This window comes from Acartia tonsa, chromosome 6 (assembly GCF_053477335.1).
Source record: "Acartia tonsa isolate MP-2025a chromosome 6, ASM5347733v1, whole genome shotgun sequence".
Classification (NCBI taxonomy): domain Eukaryota; kingdom Metazoa; phylum Arthropoda; class Copepoda; order Calanoida; family Acartiidae; genus Acartia; species Acartia tonsa.
Genome location: NC_137265.1, coordinates 25,534,663 through 25,557,518, shown reverse-complemented (window position 1 = coordinate 25,557,518; position 22,856 = coordinate 25,534,663). Strand labels below are relative to the sequence as shown.

At 32.1% G+C, this 22,856-nt stretch overlaps 1 protein-coding gene and 1 long non-coding RNA gene across 2 annotated transcripts in view; one reads left to right on the top strand and one right to left on the bottom strand.

Moving 5' to 3' along the window:
- LOC145323323 (uncharacterized) overlaps positions 1-3,399 on the bottom strand; it is a 58,348-nt gene extending 54,949 nt beyond the window's left edge. Inside the window, exon 1 of the long non-coding RNA XR_013880920.1 lies at positions 3,220-3,399. This is a non-coding gene — a long non-coding RNA (uncharacterized LOC145323323). The remainder of the gene's footprint in view (positions 1-3,219) is intronic.
- LOC145322229 (steroidogenic acute regulatory protein, mitochondrial-like) overlaps positions 1-22,856 on the top strand; it is a 243,691-nt gene that overhangs the window by 174,469 nt on the left and 46,366 nt on the right. The window lies entirely within an intron of this gene.

Genomic DNA, 22,856 nt, shown 5'->3' with positions numbered 1-22,856 from the left:
TATGAAACTTTGTAAACTTCTTTATTAGGCAGAGTGTCTGTCTGCTGTCAAAGTTACATTTTTACACTATAAGTAGGAACAGAGAACAATTTTGAGGGAATAAAGCCACAATAATAGACGCAGCTAAAAAGGGGCAGCATTTTTATTCTTGTAATCTATATATTTAGTACATTTAGAAACCTCATAGAAAGCTAAAATATTATGATTCTTAACCAGAGGTTATAGTAGGCACACTTTTATTTTTACTTTCTGAGATGTTTTTGATGTTTTTTTTAGTGTCTAAATTACTTAATATTTAAGAAATTATTGTTGATTTTAAAAGAAAATAGGTAAAGTTGTTTTTAAAAAATACACATATTTCTATATAAATCCACGCTATTTGATTGCTTTGGTATTGGTTAAAAATTCAAACATATTTTTCCTTTCTAGTAGCGGAGCTACTTCATAATTCGCATGTCTGTATCTTCAAGGTTTAGTCACCTTATTAATATTCTGAATGTTTGTCTTAGTTCCTTGGTGAAAAGAAACTATTCCCCCTACTTTTCTTGTACAGACTAATTTAAAACATGAACGACAGTATTCGCAATAGGAAACAATATATACTAAGTTCCCAGCTTAACAAATATTACTGCAGTTTTTAATTATATGAACAGCGTTACACTGTAGATATAGATTGCAGTTGTAAATCTGTATAAGTCGACTTTATAGCATTAACTAATGTCTGACATTTTTATCATTATAACGATGTTCTAATTTCAAAAACATTGAGAGAAAAATCTTCGAAATGAAAAAATCCTCCAATAATTTTAAAGGTAAGCTTATCGACACATATACAGTATAACTACATGCAATATCATTTTTCAGGGTTTTTGATTCAATATCGTCGACTAGAACATTTAATATAAAAAAATCCTCATATAAAAGTAACAGGATATGTTTGTGTCTGTTCGTCTGTACCGAAGGATCACTGTGACCGGTGAACCGATATGATTCTACTTTACAGTGTTGCTTCTCATAGGTTCTGGAAAGGTTTGCACCGTTTAACCACGAGAAATAGCCCCTAGAAAAAAATTAAGTACCCCCCCCCCCAAAAAAAAAAAAAAATAAAATGTTAACCTTTTTATTTTTAAATCTACAATTGAAAGTGCGGTGGTCGATCTCCCCTTTCTAGAGGCCTCTAGGGACGTAGTTGCTAGTTCATATAATAAGAGTATAAGGTCTGACAGGAGGGATAACTTAATAATACTCCAAAGATGTATAAAATGATTAAATTACGGCCAAGTGCAATGTCTCAAGCTACAGAAATAATGGATTAAGATTATTTTTTTTGCATTTTTCAATTTAAGAAATGATTAACAAAATATGTTTGAAAAATTATCGAGGCTGTTTTTTACTAACAATATTTGGCTGGAATAAAATAAGAGGCAATGTTTTTTTTTTCTTTTAGTGCATTATCTCTTTTACTCCTGTTTGAATGGAAATCTGACACCAATGCATTTAAAAACTTTATCAGACAGACAGACAGACTGACGGACAAATACAGTTAATGAAAACAGAAAAAGACAAAGGCTGATTTGAAAATCAATATGACAAAAAAATATGTCAATAAAAGGCAGCTTTTCGTTTCTAGACATTAATTAAAGATAATTAGAAAACATTAACAGCATGATAGCAAAGTTCTTTAGGCTCACATATTATCGACATGCTTTTTATAGAGCTTTGAGTCGACATTATAAAAACGTTAATTCTTATAAGACAAAGAGGTAATTTGAGTATACAATGTTAAATAGGATTTTTATTTAGATGCAGTCACATGTCGATCTAATAACAGCTCATATGCTTAACATTTCTTTATAAAATCACTAAATTGTTAAGGATAAAAAAAACCTAAATCGTCACGAATTAAGCTAAATTTCTAAATCTATAAAAACTCAAATATTTCAATCGTTTACAAATGAAAAGGTGAAAAGGTTGCACGGAAAATTTAGATTGGGTTTCACTTTTTCGTTGATTTCTTTTTTGTATCAGTTTTTGTTGTGAACTGTTTCTATTGGGTAACAAGAATGATTAGTGCTTTCACACAAAGTGCCTGTTGAGCACTGTTAAACCCCTCCTTAATTTTGAAAAATGCGGGTTACTTAGAGACTGATTTAACCTGACCTAAAATAGCAAACAAACAAATCAAGATTTTTAACTCCCCCCCCAAAAAATTTTTTTTTAAAAACAACTTTGGGGACTTATACTGAATTTTGCTTGGTTAAATAAGTTGAGTGTTTAAACTTTTCAACCAACAATTGGAATCTACAGAAGGGGTAATTTTAAGTATAACCATTGGGGATGTACATCAATTTGTCGTACAAGTCTATAACAGACTACAGAAAGTTATACAGTGGCTACGCTTTTAAAAGCCAATATGTTAAAAATGCTCATTATAAAAACATATTATGAAAACATGTTTAATCTAACATCTAATGCCAAAAAATGATATCAGCATGTTTTAATCGAATTATCTTAAGTGAATTAATTTGTTTATGTTTCTAGTTGATAGATTTTTTATATCACATGTTTTTTATGAATCATTTTAGATGAAAATCATCTGATCTATTTTTTTTATCTAAATATAAAAATAAGGTTTTTGTCTAAGATATCTTAAAATGCTGGTCAAAAATGTTTCAGGATTGTTTAAGGCTATTTTTATGACCTCCCCGGCCCTTCCCTAGAGGCTAGAGGCGAAGCAATGGGTATTCAATAACATTTAATCTAAAAGAAAGAATGCCTTAATCAACATCCTAGTGTTACTTTTTCTTTCTCAATTTAAAAGTGCTTTTATTGGTGAATTACTCTTCAAACTTAATAACATTGTGGTTAATTCATTTACAATAGTTTTTGTCGACAATATGTGTCAGTAAATAATGGTTGTCATAGCTGACATATAATCAACATGTTGACATTCTAATGGTTTTAAATAGCATTAAAAAGGTGGTTTCTTTATACAAATATTGTCGACATGCCTTTATTCTAATGACATAATACCGAATTATTTAGTAAAATAAGGCAAACATTTGACAGGGTTATGGATAATCCAATAGCAAATAGTTAGATTTTGCTAACATTTAAAACATTCGATGATGATTCTATCTTCAAATCTAAATGTTGAGTTATATCATATATTTTTTGATGCACTAAAATAAAAAAAAGTATAAATCATGAAATACTTACATTGTATAGTCTGTATATCTAACAAAAATCACATATTGACACTTTATAAACGTATTTCACAGCTGTTATATACAACAAATGTATAATTATATACAAATATATTCACTAAATGTAACTGTATAACTTGTATTAACTGTAGAGCGACAGGGCTCTGCATAGAACAACTGCCTATGAATTACTACTTTAATTTTCAGTCGGACATGGTGTCCAAATTTCAGGATCATGGTTGCATTTTTAAATAACTGCAGTTAGTTGGATTTTCAAAATATGATATGATATCATAGACGTCCAAGGGGGGGGGGGCGGGGGGTAATGGGGCGATTACCCAACCAAAAAAATTTTTTTTCTTCATTTTACCCCCCCCCCCCCATTTTAAATTTTCCCCTACCCTGGGGGTGCCGTAGGCACCCCCAACCATTTAGGAGGGGGTATTTACCCCCCCCCCAAACAATTTTGGGGGGGTAAATACCCCCCCCCCAAAATAAAAAATCTCTAACATAAAAATTGTTTGTGCTCTTCGCGCGCGCATTTTTAATACTAAATATTTAAGAAAATTTAATTAAACCCCCTCAAAAATTTTACCCCAGGGGTAACTTTTTTGGGGGGTAAACAAATTTTACCCCTGCTAACAGAATTTGGGGGGGTGATTAACCCCCCCCCCCCCAAGCAAATTTAACCCCCGGGGTAAAAATTTTGGGGGGGTAAAAAAAATTTGCGGCGCGCTTTGCGTGCCATTTTACCCTCCCAAAAAACGAATTGCCCCCCCCTTAAAAAATTTTCACCCCTCCCCCAAAAAAAACTTGGACGTCTATGTATGATACGATTTATTAGCTGTAAATTACAGATTAGTTTTACACATAATTTAATACATTTTAAATTACATAAATTTTTATAGATATATTTATTTACATTGACATAATTAGGGTAACTGTACTACAGGGCCTTTAAAGTTAATCTTGACTGTCCTTCGGCCTAATTTTCATTTAAGTTTTTAATATATTTACAAGTTTCACAAATGATATAAATAATACTATTTACAGGGTATGGCATTAAAGTAGCTTACTGGTTGCGATATTTAAATTATATTTAGGTTTTTCCACAGGGATAACACTTTCTCTCCCTGCATTGAAATATTAAAAATATTTGTATCTACTTTTAAAGGAGGATGTGCTTAAGGACCATTTGGGCAGGGGGGGGGGGGTTTACTCGAGAACCCTTAGAGCTAGAGGGAGCTAATTTTGGATTTAAGCTTCTATGGGGCCAAAGTTACTTTTAAAATTATCGTCGACCCCCCACCCCCCCCCCCAAATTTTTTTTATTGCATTTCTCGCCGAATTAGGCAATTTGGAATCATTTGAGACCATGATATTTTTTTCAAAAATTTTTTGCCTTACAAGCAACCCTGTGGGGGGACTTTTTTTTTCAAATTCTCGTTTATGAAGGTATATCTTAAATACAGTATGCTACTCTCTTAGTTTTAAAGATAATTGGATAAAATCTTTTTGATTGTGTCACTAATTACCCCAAGTTTTGGTATCTTTAAAAAAAACGGCGGCGGGACCTCCGCTCCCGCCGTCCGCCGCCGTTTTCCGCCGCCACCAAAAAAGAAATTTTTTATTGCATTTCTCGCCGAATTAGGCAATTTGGAATCATTTGAGACCATGTTATTTTTTCAAAAATTTTTCCCCTAACAAGCAACCCTGCGGGGGGACTTAGTTTTAGAGATAATTGGATGAAATCTTTTTGATTGTGTCACTAATTACTTCAAGTTTTGGTATCTTTAAAAAAAGAAACGGCGGCGGGACCGCAGCTCCTGCCGTCCGCCACCAAAAAATTTTTTTTTATTGCATTTCTTGCCGAATTGGGCAATTTGGAATCATTTGAGACCATGTTATTTTTTTCAAAACGGAAAACGGTGGCGGACGGCGGGAGCGGCGGTCCCGCCGCTGTTTTTTTTTAAAGATACCAAAACTTGGGGTAATAAGTGACACAATCAAAAAGATTTCATCCAATTATCTCTAAAACTAAGGGAAAAGCATACTGTATTTAAGATATACCTTTATAAACGAGAATTTGAAAAAAATAACCAAGTCGGGTTATTTTTTTCAAGGCAGGGTTGGTTGTAAGGGGAAAAATTTTTGAAAAAAATAACATGAACTCAAATGATTCCAAATTGCCTAATTCGGCGAGAAATATAATAAAAAAATTTTTTTGGAGGCGGCGGAAAAGGTGGCGGGAGCGGTGGTCCTGCCGCCGTTTTTTTTAAAGATACAAATAGTTGGGGTAATTAGTGACCCAGCCCAAAAGATTTCATCCAATTATCTCTAAAACTAAGAGAGTAGCATACTGTATTTAAGATATACCTTCATAAACGAGAATTTGAAAAAAATGACTAAGTCCCCCCGCAGGGTTGCTTGTTAGGGGAAAATTTTTTGAAAAAATAACATGGTCTCAAATGATTCCAAATTGCCTAATTCGGCGAGAAATGCAATAAAAAATTTCTTTTTTGGTGGCAGCGGAAAACGGCGGCGGACGGCGGGAGCGGCGGTCCCGCCGCCGTTTTTTTTAAAGATACCAAAACTTGGGGTAATTAGTGACACAATCAAAAAGATTTTATCCAATTATCTTTAAAACTAAGAGAGTAGCATACTGTATTTAAGATATACCTTCATAAACGAGAATTTGAAAAAAAAAGTCCCCCCGCAGGGTTGCTTGTAAGGCGAAAAATTTTTGAAAAAAATAACATGGTCTCAAATGATTCCAAATTGCCTAATTCGGCGAGAAATGCAATAAAAAATTTTTTTACCCCCCCCCCCAAAAAAAAATTTTTTGGGGGGGGGTGGGGGGTCGACGATAATTTTAAAAGTAGCTTTGGCCCCATAGAAGCTTAAATCCAAAATTAGCTCCCTCTAGCTCTAAGGGTTCTTGAGTAAACCCCCCCCCCCTGCCCAAATGGTCCTTAAGCACATCCTCCTTTTATAATGATCCATCTGATAAAGAAGTAGAGATTTTTGTTTGTTCATTAAGAACTCACTAACCAATAAACCACTTAAATTCTTCTTTCAGGAAATCTTCGCGTAGGTTCCTCAATGCCTTTTGACTTTTTTTTTTATTTCAGTCTCTGGACGGATTTATGCTATTTTACTACTCTCTTTACCTAATATTTTTCTGTATATAAGTAAAATGCCTACTGCAGAATAATATTTTTTATATAGACAACACAAAAGTTATGAACTTATTTTATGTTAACCTCTATTCATGTATAACTCTCAAAAATCTGTAGGTCAGTTAATTTTATAACCCTTACCATGTGGGGCTTTATCTTACATTTTTAATCCGGGTGGGGGGGGGGGGGGGGAGCACTTTATGTTTCTAACTCTACAGGACTGCCTCTAACCTGACTTAACCTAGCCTAATTTAAATTGATAAGCAAAAATAAAAGTATATTATAGAAAATCTTTAAGAAATAAATGTAGGGGGCATTACAATATACCGAATCCTCTTTACTAATGTGTCTAATTAAATTTTCAAGTAATTGCTATTTTACAAAAATGTATAAAAGTTTTCTAATTTCGGAAACGCTGTTTTCAACTTTACTATTACAGAGCAACACGTCTCCCCTTTCTCCCCCACCCCTCCCAACACTCACTATCTTACCCCATCCCTCTTCCTCATGTCTCCATTCAAAGCAGACGGAGGGGGGAAATATTTCAAGAGCATTGGAATGATCCGAAAAAGGGAAAAGGTTGAAGTTGCGGCGTGAAGATGGTTTTGGTCATGAGAAGAGTTGTTTTAAGTATAGATAGATACACATTACTTGGACATTACGGAACCTTAGGATTGGGCCATGCTTGAAACCAGAAACTTGTACAAAGATTTAAAATAAAAAATCCGGTAATAGAACTTACAGTAAAAAATTACGCATCTTATCTCTCCTACAGATATGTAAATTGGGACAAAAAAGGCAATTTCAGAGTGCTTTTAGGAAGGTTTAATGCTTTATGTAATTGCAAAGCCTTCATCTCTATATGAAAATTTGTATTCGAATTTAAGACATATAAATGTCCTTTTAAATCCGTAGCAAATACACCCTTAACAATGAATTCAATTTTTTTGGTACTTTTGACTGTTTACATGATATTCATGATCTAACTCTGAGGTACCCTCTTGGACTTGCTGTATACGCAAAAGGGCAGGTATAAATGGGAAAGGGGCCAAGCAAATATCCAAGGGGGGGGGGGGGGGCGTAAAAGCCTTAAGAACTGCACATAGCACATTGATGAACTTCTTTCATATGGTGTTCAATCACATGCACCAAATTATTACACCTTCAATTTTACACATCTGCAAAATATGTAATAGCAAACAAGTTTAAATATGAATTTTTAAATTTTTGTTTCTATAATAGCAGTTCTAAAGGCATTTGATAATGGGTGAAAAAAGGCCTTTAGAATAGACACCCCCTAAGAAACGGCTACTACTATACATATCGTAAAGAGGGTAGATGTTGCGTATTATAAGCTGGGCTAAGTTTTTACAATAAGAAAATGGATGATAATATGATGATTTAAAAAGTTCCTAAAGTTTTTAGGCTAATAATGAAGCAGGATTGTGATTTTGATTATTTTTGGGTACCAGTATAATTTAATCCCATGTTTCCTGATTTTACAAATCATAAAAGAAAGTAATCTTTTTATTGAAGAATTAATCTTATTAAATAAGGGAAACTATATTTTAGTTATAAATTCTTAAAGTTAATTTTACCCTTTTCTATCCTAGAATTTTATTCGCACTATGTGTACAGACAATTATTATTATTTGAAATAAGTACAAAGATATGTAAATGGAGGGAAAAATTAATTCTTCCGAGTATACAGTTACAGATTTGATACACATTTTTGTTTTTAAAATTGCAAATTTTTTTTTTTGATTGTGCTGGGGGGTTGGCAGTGAATAAAAAGATGCAAAAACTATATAGATATCTCGTAATTGATATTAATACGTGAATACAAAATGTTGATAAATTGCGTTTTTAAGCGTTATGAAGATAATAAGGATTTATATTACTCTATTTGAAATGTTTTTTCTAATACTTTTTTATAGAAAGATTTGTCAATTTTTAGCTTCCAAAATACTTTATTGGCAACTGTCATCCTTTAATTATTATCTTAAATCACATATCATTTATATTTTTTGTCCTAACCTACATCCCTGTACACTTGTATATATTGTTGACCATAGATCTCACATAATGTGTATTTGATGATATAGAGTGAGAATTCAGTGGTATTAACAGGGATAAAACAATGGCCTATAAATTGTTGTACATCCTCAATTATGAATTACAAAATTTACACCTTCTGTAGATTGCAATTAGGGGTTGAAACGTTTGGACACTCGACTAAATGTTCAAACAAATCAAAATTCTATAAAAGTCTCTACTCCCCAAGGTTTTAAGTCAACGAATAAGAAAACTTTATTATAAGACTTTGGGGACAGGGAGCTTGACAGGGAGATAGAAATGATGTTTAAATCAATCTACAACACTTTCTCCCAATAATGGTAACCCGCTACAAAGTGGCGTGTGGAAGGGAGGTCTTAAGATATTAGAATGATTACATTCAATTCCCTTTTTTTTCAACCCCTCAAGTTTTCACACCACCCTTGGTTAATTCCTGTTTACGCTACTTTTCACATATGAAGATTGGGATAGAGATTAGGGGGGGGGGGGAGTTTTGACACATTTGCGTAAACCTGGAGTATAGGCTTTATCTTTGGACTGAAAGGATAGGTCATTAGAGGTTCCGGAGCTCCAGGCTTCCAGGTGGTCAGGTGTACAGGTCAACTTATATAACAAAATATGCATTTTTTTTAATGTTATTCACATATTTGATGAAAAAACATGCATATTTTGTTTCGAAAGCTGACCTCTTACTCTTATTTTTTTTTCATTTTTACCTGTACAGAGACCACCTGGAGGCCTGGAGCTCCTGAACCTGGAGGCCTATCCAAAAAATCTTTAAGTTGCGGGTATTTCATCATATAAGAATGATTTATCTTTAATAACCTATCCTCTTAGTCCAAAGATAAAGCCTATACTCCAGGTTTACGTAAATGTGTCAAAACTCCCCCCCCGCCCCTTTAATCATCCATTGTCCTATCCCTAAACATCATCAAACAAATTACCAATGTTACCATTTAGAGATCCTAGGTAATAAGACAATTGACGATAGATTTATGAACGATAAAAATTATTAGCCTCTTTAAAATTATTAAAATTATTGGTTGAAAGGTCTAGACACTGCTAGTTTTTTAAACTGACAAGAAACAATCTTGAAACAATGAGTAAAATATATCCAGTTAGAACTTAGAATTCTTTAACGTTTACTTCACTTAAAAAAGTTATTTACATTGTATGGTGCTAAGTATTTATTGCCCCATTACTTAAAAAAAGAAACCCAAGCACAAAAGTTTCACCCTTTCATCTCTTATACAATGTAAAAAATGCGAATGTTTTTTTTTGTAGACAGTCAAAATTCTTAGGCTGCGATTAAAGCTTTTTGGATCTTATTTATAAAATAAAGATGGCCCGGTCTAACAAAACTGGTATTAATTTTATTATTTTAATATTAGTGGAAACTTTTCTGTAATACGAACATGAAAATCTGGTTCCAAGATCCTAGTAATAATATATCCTTTGTAGGAGTAATGTTATGCGACTGTTGGTTAGCTTGCGTTCAGTTTCTGATGCGTAGCATCTCAATAACAAGTCTTTTATTAAATAAATTCTTGGGTACATTTTTAATGTATTTTAGAGAGTACTTAAAAACTATATAATTAAAAGAAGAAAGTATCTTTAAATCGATTGAATATAAATAGAATGACTTTTTATAATACTTCGCTTATAACATTGAGCCTTAGCAAGAAAGCAGGATAATAGGATAATTATAATCATGTATAAGTTTTAAATGAACCTAACTAATTTCAGCTGTTTTAGGATATGCCGAGTTTAAATCTTTTGGCCAAATTCTAATATGCTTAAATTAACGATTTTATCTATTAATTCGGTTGGTCATTTGAATAAACGGACTGACTTTTGGACTCGCTTTAATTGTAGAAGGGTTTAGCTTTGAACAGAACTGGCTAGAATATAACAGCAATATAACTTAATTTTTACTAGAGAATGTCTTTTTTTCTACGCTCCTTTTGTATAATTTTTCCTTGTATGTTAGTAGTACAAAGTAAATATGACAGGGTTAAGGACATGTACAGAATATATACTTAGCCTAAGGTCATAAACTTTTCCGTCACAGCACGTTGTCAGCCTCGTTGAGGTATCCTTCTCATTGTAATGAATTGTAAAAATTGACTAAGGGACCAGCCATAGAGGTAAGGATATCCTTTTCCGAGCTAACTATAAGGAGTACTAGAAATAGAGAAATAAATCTTTAATATACATTAGTGGGCTTGTTAGATCTGAATGATCTTCAAAATTGCTTGATTGCTGAGTTTTGCTTTTTAGTGAGGCTTTGTACATGCCTCAAAATAGCTTTTGGCCATTTTCCAGTAGAGTAATAAGCCTCCAAGGATATCAATAAAATTATAAAATGTATCATTTATATATAGATTTTGAATATCGAGAGTTTGTTATAAGCAGTTTAGAAAAGTGTTCTGTAATGTAATAATGAATAATAATGACCATAATGACAATTTGACTTAATGTATTATTTAACCCGAAGTGCAGCAGAAGTTCTAATAATTTTTCTTCGAATTAAATGACTCTTGGAGTTTTTCATGATACAATTTCTTGTTCTTGTACCTTAATTATCCACAGTGCCTACTTCCTTCAAATGGCTTCTTTCAACTTTTTCTCTTGTTTTCAATTTATCCTTCCTTTTCTCCTTTCTTTAATCAAGATGTTCTTCGCCCCTTACCTTCATTTTTAAAGGAAATTTCTTTATTTTCTATTCATACCTGTCACTCTTGTTCTCCAGGAAGGGAGGGGTCATTTGGGCTGTTTATTTGACTAGTCCCCAAAGTCTTACAATATCGTTTTTTTATTTGTTAGCTTAACAACCTTGGGGAATAAATTTTAATTGGTTGGTTCATCTAGTTTGTGTGTTAATTGTAGTCTAATTGAAATTATTTTGATATCATCATTGGGGATTTATTTACATCAATTTATCGTCCATTGTCATATCCCTTTAGATCCCTGCTCTTTCTCCCTCTCTCTTATGATTAATGAACATATGCAATATAACTTACTTTGTCCGTTAGTACATCCATCTTTTTTTGCTTGTCTACTTATGTTGTCATTCTTGTTTAATTAGAAATTTTATTTTCTGTATTGTACATTAATCCTTTTTATTAGCTTTTCTCTTTTCCTTTACTGACCGACAACTTCCATTATACTTGCTAGGGGCACTTAATGTGGGGGGTTTTCTGTTTTGGCTTTAAAAGTAAAAAAATTTCTGAAGGTAATTTTTCTTAGAATGGTGGAGATACCTTGCCCTAAAATAGTTTAAAACCTTCCCTGGATCTAAGAAGCTACACTCTTAGGGAGAACCACGTCGGTTCAGTGGTTGGCGAAATCCTTCCCTAAATACAAAAAACAGCATACTACTTCATATAATAGGATTAACTGAACTATTTTATAAAAATCACTTAAAATTTATCCGTTATTAATGTATTAAAATTTACAATGATATGATGAGAAACAATATCATGCTATGAAATAAAAGATTTGTAGCTATTATATGAATTAATAATTCATTACCAGCAAGGGCGCTTATTCCAGCTACTACTATTTTTTTGTTCAAATAACTTTAAAAATGTCGATTGTCTGACCGTCCGAACCAAAATTTGTAGAATTCCTTTTGCATTTTAAGATTTTAAAATTGCAGATATCCAACCCTTTAGTTACACGACTTTTGTGTATGGTAATGGGTTGAGCCTAGTAATTATGTCGTGCATCTGACATAACAGCAATAGGTACAAATTTAGATTATTTCAAATTTTTTTCATGACGTCGGTTAAGGATTTGAACATTCGCCTCCCCCACAGACATTATACAAATATTCATAATGTTCTTAAAATTAACAATAAAATTGTCACATATGCCACACTATCTTCACAAAATATTGGATTTTATCATCTAATATGATTTATTTCAAAATAAGCTGCATTGACTAACAACCTATATCTTTCTTGTTTTTTTCTGTTGCGTGAAAGATGAGCAAAATTCTCAGGGAAGTTTTATAAAGAAGCTGGATCAAAAATTTACCAGGGATGGAGGGGACAATAGATAGTAAATTTTTACTAAACCTTAGATTTGTAAATTATCAAACCTTTCAACTAATAATTATAAAGAAAAATTTTCATAAAAGAAGAAAAATTAATTTGTCGATCATTGTCCTATCTCTTAAGATCCCTGTAGTTTTACTGTTTATCTAATTAAAATCTCCAAGACTTCTGTTAAATTGTCTAAAAGTGAGGAAGAGTTTTTATCATCAAAAAAAAAAAATATTTTAGTGATAATATAATCATGAAACAAAATGTATTATTTAAAAAAATGAAATTCTGCATTTGTAAATTTTAAGGTAGAGAATTAATTTGCTGTATCCCCCCCCCCCTCCCCTCACAAAATCAGATTTGCTCCTGAAAATCTTTTTCTTTTCCCAGCGAAGTTTAATTGATGTATCACAAAACATTCTCTGGTCTCCCACATTTATTTTAGATAAGTGTATTTAAAATGTAATTAATAATATATTAATATATAAGACTATAGCAGGGAGGTAATGGACATTGGGCTATTTATTACATTAGTCCCCAAAGTTTTATAGTAACGTTTTCTTATTCGTTCGCTTTATAATTTTGAGGACTTTATTGAATTCTGATTGGTTGGTTCGGTACTAGGACAAACGTCAGAGTGACAAACGTCAGAGAGACAAACGTCAGAGCGACAAAAGTCAGAGAGACAAACATCAGACTGGACAAACGTCAGACTATACAAACATCAGAGTGGTACAAAGGTCAGACAAATTAAACATTTTGTAAAAGTCTGACTTTTTATAAAAAACTTTAAAAATTATGTTTTGTATTCATTGTTTTTGAGAATTAATCAATTATAATAGTTATTTTTTCATCGTATTATAAACGGCTTTCCGCGGATGTAAACTGTACAATTATAATAATAAAACCAGTTTTTTAGCCCCTTGGTGCCAAAGGCACGGGCTAAAAAAAACTGATTTTAATCTTATGATTGTACATTTTTATATTCGTAGAATGCTGGATATAATACGATGCTAGACATAGTTTTTTTGTATGGATGAGAACCGGTTCCTAACCACCGGATTCGAATGAATATGAGAAAAAGATTTATGGTTGTCAGGGGCAAAATTTATGTAATATTTTTTTGTTTTTTTTTATAAGAAAAGAAGATTTTATAAGATCAAACATTTCCTCCTAATTTCGGCCTTTTTGTGATATTAATTTTACGAAAATGTGAGAAAATTTTGATTATCTTTATTTGTAAACTAAGCCTAACAACAAAGTAAATGTAAAACCACCTGCATATAAGGGGCGGAGCTATAATTATTTGAAGTAAACATTGAAATAACAAAAAAGAGGAGGAGAAATATTGTCTTAACCTCTTTTCGAGGAAGCTTTGTGTTTATCAAGATCGAAATTAATTCCTTATTCAAATTTCAAATTAGGCGCAAATGTCGTCTTTGTCTGACTTTCCTTTTCTAAAGAGACGCGGCATGGAATTGTTTATGTTTTGATGCGTCCACGTTCTTTACTTTTGAATAATATGTGAGTGGGTGAAGATTTCGGAGAATAAAGTTGGGCCTATCATTGGTCTCATAGTGCGTGAACGACCCTAGTATACCAGGGGCTTTAAACCATAAGAACTTCAGGTAGAATTTGTTCATTTTATTTAAATTGAATGGTGTATAGGACGAATTTATTAAGTGTAAAAGGCTTTAGCCAGCTAAACATGAAACTTTATTATGATTCAATTATTATGTTTTAGTAATTTTTATGTGCCTTTATTTTGCATTTAACAATGATCTATTAAACCAAATAATTTTCCTTTAAAGCCAAAGTACCCAAAGATTCTTAACCGTAGAAAAAAAGATTCAAAAAGCAAATAATTTTACGTGGTTATAAAAACTGGAATTTTGTATTAATAGATTTTGTAATTTCAGGACTTTGAAATAGTTTGCCTCAATAAATCTATAATCAAACCTGCTGTTGAAACTTGATGGTTCCTGGTATTGGGGGTTTGTGTGTACGTCAAACAAGATCTCTAGAACTTCCCGCGAATTCGGAAGTCACACTCAACCAAAGTGTCATGGTTGAGACAAATATTATTATGAAAATGAATGAAAAGAACATAAATAAATATAACCACTTTAAAGTTTAGGGTGGAGTTACTTTGAGCTATAAGAATATTATGAAAATGGGGGAGAAAAAAATATTAAAACTGTTCAATTCTTAACAACTCACACTTCTCCCCACCCCCTTAAAATTATCATTAAAAATCAAATACTAATTTATATTTAGTTAAGCCCAGACATTATGTTTGTACCAAAGTATATCACTAACCGCTGAACCGATTGGGTTCTCCCTAACAGGGTAGCTTCTCATTATTTTCAATGTGCAAGAGCAAGGTTTAAAACAATGAATACAAACATAGTTTTTAAGGTTTATAAAAAACGTCAGACTTTTACAAAAAACTAAATTTGTCTGACCTTTGTACCACTCTGATGTTTGTATAGTCTGACGTTTGTCCAGTCTGACGTTTGTCTCTCTGACGTTTGTCGCTCTGACGTTTGTCTCTCTGACGTTTGTCGCTCTGACCTTTGTCCTAGTACCGTTGGTTCTTTCAGTTTAGTGTCCAAACTTTGTAATCTACAGAAGGGATAATTTATCGGCCATTGTCCTATCCCTTTAGGTCCCTGACTATAGTCACAATAATATTTTTATCATTATAACATGAAAATTAATGCTATTTATCAAGGTGCTAATACAAACTTAATATAATGCAAAATAAAGTCTGTAAGTTTTAGCTATAACTCTGTGAAGAATGCTTACAAAACAGATCTTTTTCAACCTAATATACTAAAATAGCTTATTTACAAGCCAAGTAATTTTACATATAAAAACTTACATCCAAATTTGCATATTTTTAGTATTTTCAATAATTTTCCATTAAATGGAAAGATATTTATAAACTGATTACTTAGGCTTGTAGATAAGCTGTTTTAGTATCTTAGGTCGAAAAAGATATGTTTTGTAAGCCTTTTTTTTTTTACAGAGTTATGGCTATAAACATGATCAAACATATTAAAAAAAACTTACAGACTTTAATAGACAAAAATGATTAAAATGTAACTTAAACTGAATTATGTACATAATTTTTTTGTACAATAAAATTTAGTGCAAGGTCCAACTGTACGATTAAAGGAAATAAATCTAGTTATCAAAAATGCTACTTTTTAAAATATTGCATGTTTGCTTGATATGCATAAATCTATCTTATGGTATAGTTTCGCAACTGTGGCTTAGCTGTATATGGAATTTTTAGAAGACATAGGCCTACTGTAGTACTATATCAAAAGAATATTCATGTGGCTTCGAATCCGATGGATTTAAACTGTTTCAGAGCTATAATTATAAATCCGTACCACGCGGATAGTAAAATAAAATGTTTATGTTTAATCATGGCCTGGGTTTTACTATCCTCAGAAACTGTTAATAATACGATGTCAAAAATAAAAGATACAAAATGTGTTTTATGAAGCTCAGTTTTCCTCAATCTACCTGTCTTATATAAAGCAGCTTAACGCTTTTTATTCTCTATTTTGTCTTCTTCTAAATAGAATGAGGATTGTATAAGGGCAGTAAGATATGCTTGTTATGGTCGTACACGGCCTTGTTTTTCCCCTAGAAAATTGAGAGGCCCCCGCTAATGATGAGACAATAAGGAAATAAATAATCTTTAGAATGCCAGAGTGATTCTAGACTGGTTCAAAAAGTAACTTCTTATTTTGTTAAAAAAGACATATAAGGATGATAATTAGGCGAGGGGAGTAAAAATACCATCCCGTTATATTAAGTATAATGGCTTTTGTTTTTCCATTAAGATATCGCTAAGATATTAACGCCTTGAGTTTTCAATTTCAGGGAAGACTTACATAGGTACCAGTAAGGTTTTTGCCTATTTTAGTCTTTTGATGGTATTATGATGTATTATAACTGCCTATTTCCCCAGCTAGGGACGGAGCCACTTTTAATTAATTAATGCCTTGCACAGACTTATATGCCTCTATTTATTTAACCTTTTGTTCAATTCAGGAAAAGATGGAATTTTTTTTTCTTATAGCCGTCTTTTCCCTGCAAAATTCACCAACTATTATAGGCAGAATTTAGCACATTTGACTATTATATTTCTCCTTCTTGAAACTTGAGGTTAAATTGCGATTTATAATATACAACCATAAGTTTAAAAAAATCTCTAATAGATTCAAATACTTTTTACTGCAGTTTAAATTCGGTCAGGGCTATTCCATTCCAACCATAACAAAACCAAGTTTTTGAGGTTAATATAATTGGGTTCAAGTCTTTTTTTTTGTGGTACGTACAGTAGGTAAAAAAATCCCAGGGTGCGGATGCCGCATAATCTGCAGCGGGCGCGAATTTATTAATATAGCGTCTCTGTTGTGGCATTTGGATTGTGAAGCCGTAATTTACAAAATTCGAAGATAAATTTTAAAATTGTACAAAGATGCTAGAAAGCCCCATAATTCTAGAAAAAAATGATTTAATACAATTTATCGCATCGTATTATAGCCAGCTTTCTGTGAATAGTAAAATGAAGTATTATTGAAACCAGTTTAATAATTTTAAATTTAATATTCGGGGAATATTATTCGCAGTATGACTGAACTGATTGTTTTATTACACATAACATTATTCGGATTCGAAGCCATACTGGAAAAATCCTTAATTAGCTTCTAATTTATGTCTGTTAAACTAAATGTAGATGAATTCATGTTTTTAAGGGTAAAAGTGAATATTTGCTAAACCCATATTCTTAAGCTTAATTTCATCTAAATGTACAACATACTGTCGTACATTATGACACACTTCAGCTTTATAGTAGCTTTGCTTTAAGGTCAGACAAATAGTTTAAATTTAAATAACTTTAAGTGTAAAGCATAAATTTTAGCATGACATTTTTGGGTGAAAAATACAACATTCCTCAAGAACAAATTTTATCTTTTTTCAATTGAAGAATCTGCAAAGCAGGGAATAAGGGATAGGTCATGGACAAAAATATTCTTGTTGACCAAGTATTTTGTGTGGAATTCTGAATTTTTGATGAGTAAAAGTTTTGTATGAGAAAAATCATCTATGTCCTTTTATCTATATACTAAAGTAACAGGATGTCTATCGGTGTGTCTTTTATACCAAAGGATCTTGCTAACCGCTGATCTCCTTTGCAAAGTTGCTTCTTATAGGCCCTGGAAAGGTTTATAAATATTTTTGGGGATGGTAACACCATTTTCCAAAGATAATTCACCCCTTGAAAAAATTAGCACTTCCCCTCCCCCCCCCCAAAAAAAAAAAAATTGCTTATTTTTCTTTTTAAGACTAAAATCGAAAATGGTGAGAAGAGTCAACTTAACCCCCCCCCCCCACATACACACACCTTTAAGTGCCCCAACAGGCTTCTAGGGGCGTAGCCACTAGTATAGTGACAAAATATCTCTTTAAGTACCGTAATGGGGGTTTAATGCAACCATCTCGTAATCAGAGAGCAAATGGCACTTAGAATTCTAATTTCCATTTGAAATTTTGCATGAGTAATCCTTGGTTAATCAAAATCAAACAAAAAGTTGGAATAGTAACGGCTAACGGCTGGCGGCTCAGCCGTTTTGCCATTTTTTTGCTATCTACCAAGGATTACTCGTGCAAAAGTTCAGATCGAAATTCGAATTCTAAGTGCCATTTGCTCACTGATTACGAGATGGTTGCATTACCCCCCCCCCCTCCCCCCTTTTAGTTTTACAGAATATGTTCCTTTTGTTTTAGGTCTAGCATTAGATATTTAGATATCAGTAACGGGATGAATTCGTTTGTGTTTATTTCTCAAAATCTCTCAAACTACTGCTAGACCGAACGACATGAGACTAGGAACGAAACTAAAAATTCCTAAATTGAAAATGAATGAAAAAAAAACACAACATTAACATTAATTTATGCATGTACTATAAAGTATCTTTTAAATGTCAAAAATGAATAGAGAATTATGTTTGCCTCTTTTTACAAATGTTATTGGCTATTTTGGCATTTTTTTTACGATTGTAATATTAGTGCAGTTTATCTCTAAGAATAGTATGCCTGTCCGATAGACCAACCGACTAGCCATCAATTTTTTTAATGCTACTATTTACGTTTTAAAAAGACTTTTTTGTCCGTCCAATGTTTACTGTTCTTTTCAAATTTAAAGTTAGCTCGTTTCAACTTCGCTGCTAATGTGCAAAATAATCCGTGTTTTAAAAACTAGCGTGACTTTACTAAATCATGTAATTCTTCGCCACTAAAAAATATTAAACTATTATTACATTAAAACGCATTGGTTCGTCAATATTTTTTTTTTTTTTGCTACCTAATACCTATTACTGTCGATCATTAACTGGATTTTTAGTGTTTGAAATTAAATTTTAAGGTTAAAGCTAAGGGCTAAAGCATTAACACTTAGTATAAAGTAGCAAAGGGTTTTATCAATCAATTTTAAAAAAATATTTCTTGTTAAGAAAAACTATTTTGCCTTATCCTCTTTCTCAGAAATTAAAATAAATCATTTTAAAGTTGGTTCTGAATAAACAATCAAATTACAATCAGGGTGGGCATACAAAAAAACCCACCCAAAAAAAACCCACCCGGGGTTTTTTAAAAAAAAACCCAATAAAACCCCCCCAAAAAACCTTAAAAACCCCAGGGATGGGTTTTTAATAAATGCCGCGTTTTTTCGACAATTTTTTAGACATTGATTGATTGAACGAAGACGATGGAAGAGTATACAACATAAGAATTCAAAATTTAAAAATTATTATTTTAGCCATTTGTATAATGTCTAATACAACTTAAATCCATTTTCGCTGCACATTTATTAATGCGTCTTTTTAGAGCTGTGTTAGATATTATACAAATGGCTAAAATAATAATTTAAAATTTGAATTCTCAAGTTGTATACTCTGTTAAAATCGTACGGGGCATTGATCTTCAAGATGGAATAAGGTTTTTAGCAGAGTATACAACTTAAGTATTCAAAATTTTAAAATTATCATTTTGGCCATTTGTATAATGTCTAATACAAATCTAAAAAGATGCATTGATAAATATGCAGCGAAAATGGATTTAAGTTGTATGGCTAAAATAATAATTTTAAAATTTTAAATTCTTATGTTGAATACTCTCCCATCGTCTTCGTTCAATCAATCAATGTCTAAAAAATTGTCGAAAAAACGCGGCATTTATTAAAAACCCATCTCAGGGTTTTAAGGGTTTTTGTGGGTTGGGCTTGGCTTTTTAAAAAACCCTGGGTTTTCCCCACCCTGATTACAATTAAAAACCTTGATAAAATCGTGGAAAGAAAGACAAACTATTATTTTCTTCAGATAAAATATCCCTTCAGCTAAAAATGTCCTTTTTTGTCGCAGATTGCTTCTAGGCATTCCAAAATCGCCCATGATCACACTTAACATAACCTCAGAAATGCAGGAATATGCCAATGAAAATTAAATTAATCTACAACAATTGCTTTTCTCCAAATATCCACCAGGTACCCAAGGGAGAATGTCCCACTCGGAAATGAGGAGGATTATTTTATTAAGCATTGTCCTATCCCTGTATCCCTGCATAAGCTCAAACTAACGGTAACCCTAAAAAGTCTTTTGTTCTGAAACTGAATTTATACTTTTCTTCAATGTTGATTTAGTAAAGTTGCTGTATTATAAAAATCGTATTGTTAGAAACTGAAAAGTACGACTATTGTATGTTCGTACCTCCTATTTCTTTTATTACTTCGGTCCCTCGGGGCTAGCAAAACTGGTTTTGATAAGTAATCATAAAATTTCCTTGATAAACTTTTGCTGTTATGCTTTTCGCATATTGAATCAAAATTAATCTTGATGTACTACTTTGTCAATGGGATATTTGCAAAGTAAGTTTTTAAAAAATTATGCGGTTTTTAGTAAACACCCTGTTTTTATGACTCAAATTGACCATTTTGTTAAACAAAACCATGAGGTGAGAAGTTTTATATTGTAAGGATCAGTACGTCAATATATTGGATTGCAATTTAGGCAAAAAACCTTCTTATATTTTTAGTAGCGAAGCTACTCTATCATTCACTATGTCTGTCCATCCGTCACTCGGTCAGTGAATCTATATTATTGAGTAGTACCATTCCCATAGGGACTTTGCCCCTAGAGGTTGGAAAGAACAGCCATATCCTAATCATAGAATAGTTGCGATACTATAAAAGTAAAAACGTGTATTTTCTGTTTGAATGTTCTTGAGTGTCTATAGTTTTATTGGCCCTGTCTGTCTATTCTTTTTACTGCAGCAAACATTTATGTTTATAAAATTGATTAGACATGCAATAACAATAATATTTTACACGGAGACTTCCTCAACTTAAACCTAAACAAGGATGACATTATCTATATGTAGCATTTACCAATACAGATGAATTTGTATTCATTCACTTATTTGACCTATTAATCTGTAGAACAAAGTAGAATGATGTCTGTGTGTCCGTCCGTCTGGAAACCACTGGATTGAGGGGATATATCTACAAGTCATACACAGGGGCTGCTATTCAGCCAATTAATTCCATGTGAAATTGCCAAAAATTAAATATTTAGTTGACATAAAACTTAATTTGATGTAGCTGAAGGGAAGTGGGTAAGAAGGAGGGGAAGAAATAAGGGAAGGCGGTTGTGGGGAAATTTTACTTAGAATTGTTTGTCAGAATCACATTCCCTTTTCCCTGGTCATACGTAGGTTACTTTCTTGGGGGGGCAAGATATTAACAACACACTCCTGGTGGTTTACCAACTTTTTTGGCGAAGCCCCCAGAGGTAGGGGTGTTATCACAAGTTTGTCATTCTAGAATATAAAGTAAGGTTTTTTTTCGTGAAGCTTAGGATCTCAGAGAATACTGATCCGAATAGGTTTACTTTTCAGTGAGGATTAATATATGTCTTGTGGTGGTTTTGGTCTAATTTCCTGACCATTTCGACCTTCCCTAGAGCCTAGGGGCAAAGCAACTAGTAATTTGTAATGTAGATACGCTATCAAAATGGTTATTAATTTTTGTTATCTATTTTACTTCACGTAAATGTTTTTGTTAGGAAAACGATAGAATAAAATTATCAACAATAAATTTGAAGAGTTGTATGACTGTTTGTAATTGTATCCCTCTCACAATAAATAATTTTATATTTGTTATGGGTTACTATATATTGGTCATTTTTAAATACAAAAAGCCAATTTCTCAATTTTCTTTTTTAGTCCAATAAATACCCCTAAAATCATAAATTTTATTTACTTATTTTTCTCTTTCAACTAGTAACTGCGCCCCTAGCCTCTTAGTATTTCGCCCGTCCCCCTCTATTTATTTTAAAACAACCATTATTTAAATAACCACCTTTTTGTTTCAAAATTTGACATATTACATCTTATTTGGATAAAAATTCATAATTATGATAAATATTTATATTTTAAATATTTTTGTGTGTGTAGAACTTCATACAAAAGAATTACCAACAGTTGGGACTTCAGTAGCGAAGCTACTATATAAGTAGGTTTTGTTAGCAAATCAAAAGTTTAATCGGTTCTAACTTTCTTGTACTTTTGTTGATTTTAATAATTCAGATAAATCAAAAAAGAACTAATGAACAAAATTGTCATATTCATTTTCATATCTATATTGACGATGCTTTTTACTTTGCATTGTTAGCAGCGAGGCTATTCTATAATTCACTTATGTCTTCTGTCCGTAATGTTATAGAAGAAATATAATTTCTCTCAGCTGCTACTTAAGTTAGTAGACTGAAATTTTAGGTGTTGATTCGCTAAACTTTGAGCATTAAGTATATAATTTACTTGGTCGGTTAAGATTCAAAAGAAAATATAATAATTTTTTATGAGGTTTCGTGTTTTTTTTTATATATATGAGAGATCGCATTATCTCTTTCTCTCTAAAATCTTTCCTACAACTCTCTCTGTCCGTTTATCCATACATGATTTTTTTGGCTACTAACTATGAAGAAAATATTATTTTTTGTTGTATATTTTCAGTCGTGCTTAAAAAATTTGTACTGAAAATGAGATTGTGAATCTTTTTGTAATATATTTTAATGGGTGATATATCACTGCCGCTAAATATTTAAAAATAATTAAACTCTTTAGTATTATTTAATTATAGAAAGCTTTGCCATAAATGTGAACTATAACGATGCAGAGGTTACCTAGATCTTTCGGTACATACAGGTAAACATTATGTTTTATTAATTTATGTATGGATTGCATTGTTAAACATTTAGAATGTATAACCT